Here is a 3,499-nt window from a genome sequence, read left to right on the forward strand (position 1 = left end):
AACGCCACGAAAACCATGGCAGTAGGCAGGGTCAAAATGCTGCCGGCGGTACAGTAGTGGCCACTGGGCTGGAGATTGCCAATGTCATAATGTGACAGTATGTACCGCCAGCCTGTTGGCAGTACTATCGCCATATTAAGTCCGACCACCGGGGTCATAATGACCCCATAGTTTTAGTTTCTAGCTCATTGCTTGAAAAGTACATTCATGTATTCATGAGTATATACATAAATTGATATTTTCAGGTGAACGTTATCAGTTGAAAAAAAAATGCATACGGATTCTGGGAAAGGACAGAAAGTGTCATAGAGATTGAAAAGGAAACGTAACGTTTATTAAGAGAAAATGTGCATACACCATAACCGTGGTATATATATTGTCATTATTTGGTACATAATATATATGTAATATTTATAAAATAGTAAACTGAACAAAAATTTAATTATATGTAGGAAGCAGAGAATGAACTTAACAATTGATGGTGAAAAAGGAAGAGGTGTGTGAGTTGTATTTTTAGAAGAAAGTGCACCATAACCTGAGTCAAAATAATAAAATGGTAACAAAATGAAGACACAGGTTTCCTTTATGTTAGCACATATGTTCATAGATAACTTAATATTTAGTTGTGTACCATTGTAAATACCCAAAGATTTTTAACAGTAGAAAACACAGAAGATCCAGTTTGTGTGCTACATTGTTTAAACTAATATTCATTTGTGTCATTTGCATGATTTCATTTCTTTTTTTAACAGTTTGAAGCCTAAGGAAACTTTTAGCCTTGCCAAGAATGAAGATTATGAAAATATTGTATCACTTATTAAACAAACTCAGTACTCTAAACCAAAACAATCTATCAGTGCAAAATATTAATCATGCAAACAAGACTGCACAAAGCTTGTGGCAGGTCCAGTATTGTTTTGCGGCTGCTATTTGTAAAAAGGTATTTTTGTTAGATAAAAAACATTTCCCTGGGAGACTAATCCAGTGAATGTGTTCATCTTCCAGGCTCTAGAAAGTATTCTTTGTTTTTCTCAGAGCATTTTTAAAATCTGTGTTTTTCAGGCTATATATGACGGGGTTACACATTGGAGTAAGTGCAATATAAGATAAAGAGGAAATCTTGGTCTCTCTCATTGAATATGTTGATGTGGGTCGCAAGTAGGTACCAAAGAGAGAACCGAAAAATATAACAACTACTGTGATGTGGGATGCACATGTTGAGAAGGCCTTGTGCCTCCCACCTTTAGATTTAATTTTGAGTATGGATGAGGCAATGTTGATGTAAGAAACAATGATTAAATTAAAGAAAAATAATGTTACTGTAGCACCCATAACATAGGTAAGTGTCTCTATACTGTTAGTATTGCTGCAGGAAATCTTCATGAGAGCTGTGATGTCACAGAAAAGTGGTTGATTGTGTGGGATTCACAGAAGGAGAGCTGAGACAGTAATACAGTATGTGGTAGTGGCACCATGAAGCTTACCACCCAGGCTCCCACAGCCAACCGGAAGCAAGCAGCTTTATTCATAACAACCATATATCGTAAGGGATTACAGATGGCAACATATCGATCAAGAGCCATTATTGAGAGAAGAGTATATTCTACAACCACAAAGAACATGAAAAAGTACACCTGTAGAAGACAGGCAGTAAAAGAAACCTGTATGCCATCCATAAAGAAGTGAGCCAGCATCTGTGGGAAAATGACGGAGGTGTAACAGATATCATTAAAGGATAGAATTGTGAGAAAGAAATACATGGGTGTGTGTAGATGTGAGTTGAGATAAGCGGTTGCCATAATCAAAAGGTTTCCCACAATTGTTAGGAGATATATCACTGAAAACGCAGCACAAAGCGGAACTTGTATTTGTGGTAGATCAGAAAATCCCACAATCAGGAAATCCTTCTGCGAGGTCTTATTTTCTTCTTTCATTTGCCAAACGAGGAAGGAAATACTGAGGCCCGTATTTATACTTTTTGGCGCTAAACTGCGCTAACGCAGTTTAGCGTCAAAAAAATTAGCGCCGGCTAACGCCATTCTGAAGCGCCATGCGGGCGCCGTATTTATTGAATGGCGTTAGCCGGCGTTAGCAGACCGGCGCTGCCTGGTGTGCGTGGAAAAAAAACACGTACACCAGGCAGCGCCGGCGTAGGGGAAAATGGCGTATGGGCGTCTTAAAATGGGGCAAGTCAGGTTGAGGCAAAAAAATCGCCTCAACCCGATTTGCGCCATTTTTTTACGACGCCCATCCCCCATTAACATGACTCCTGTCTTAGTAAAGACAGGAGTCATGCCCCCTTGCCCAATGGCCATGCCCAGGGGACTTATGTCCCCTGGGCATGGTCATTGGGCATTGTGGCATGTAGTGGGGCACAAATCAGGCCCCCCTATGCCAAAAAAAATTATAAAAAAATATACTTACCTCAACTTACCTGAATGTCCCTGGGGTGGGTCCCTCCATCCTTGGGTGTCCTCCTGGGGTGGGCAAGGGTGGCAGGGGGGGTCCCTGGGGGCAGGGGAGGGCACCTGTGGGCTCATTCTGAGCCCACAGGTCCCTTAACGCCTGCCCTGACCCAGGCGTTAAAATCCGGCGCAAATGCAGGTTTTTTTGACCCGCCCACTCCCGGGCGTGATTTTTGCCCGGGAGTATAAATACGACGCTTATGCGTCGGAGTCATTTTTTAAGACGGGAACGCCTACCTTGCATCTCATTAATGCAAGGAAGGGGTTCACGCCAAAAAATGACGCTAACTCCAAGAACTTTAGCGCTAGACGCGTCTAACGCCAAAGTATAAATATGGAGTTAGTTTTGCGTCGAATTTGCGTCGAAAAAAACGACGCAAATTCGGCGCAAACGGAGTATAAATACGGGCCTGAGTTTCTAGGCAGGCTGAAAACAAACACACAAATAAAGTCAATGTATTACTTACGAGTTAGAAGCTGAGGACAGATGCCTTTTCACAAATATGTCCTTAAACATTCAAATACATTTTATGATGTAATCGTTCTTTATCTGTTTTCAGAGCTTCCATCTAGCTAAACTTTAATATATGTATGAAAGTAGGTTATTAATTAGGGTGGATGTGAATCCACCTCTGTTATACCTGTCAGCCTTAGGGTGGTCTTCCCCTCAAAGTTTTCCCTTTGATGATTCATTCAAGTTTAGTGTCTCAGGAAGAACAATTTAATATCCTAACTCATGGGGAAGTTGGATTTTAAATTGGCAAGCATAAAAATGCCACTTTTAGACTTAGCCATTTGGTGCCTGCAAACTGTCTCTGGTCAAGTGACTGGGAGAAGTTGGCAGTTAGGGTTTGAGTATTCCTCCTAGACAGCCTTTCACAATGGGAGATTAGGTGTGACTTAATGGGTCTTCTAGGGCAGAATAGAATGGAGGTGCTGGGCACTTACACCTAAATATGCTCTGTCCTGTCCACACATAAAGGGTCTAATGACCCTGTTTTGTCACTCCATCCTGCTTTAAGGCAAGGCAGGGG

The 3,499-nt window shown here is 41.4% G+C and overlaps 1 pseudogene; it reads right to left on the reverse strand.

The window, feature by feature from the left end:
* Nucleotides 1-1,008: 1,008 nt before the first annotated feature.
* LOC138246769 (olfactory receptor-like protein I9) lies at nucleotides 1,009-1,583 on the reverse strand (annotated as a pseudogene).
* Nucleotides 1,584-3,499: the final 1,916 nt, after the last annotated feature.

The sequence above is a fragment of the Pleurodeles waltl genome, chromosome 7 (assembly GCF_031143425.1).
Source record: "Pleurodeles waltl isolate 20211129_DDA chromosome 7, aPleWal1.hap1.20221129, whole genome shotgun sequence".
Classification (NCBI taxonomy): Eukaryota; Metazoa; Chordata; class Amphibia; order Caudata; family Salamandridae; genus Pleurodeles; species Pleurodeles waltl.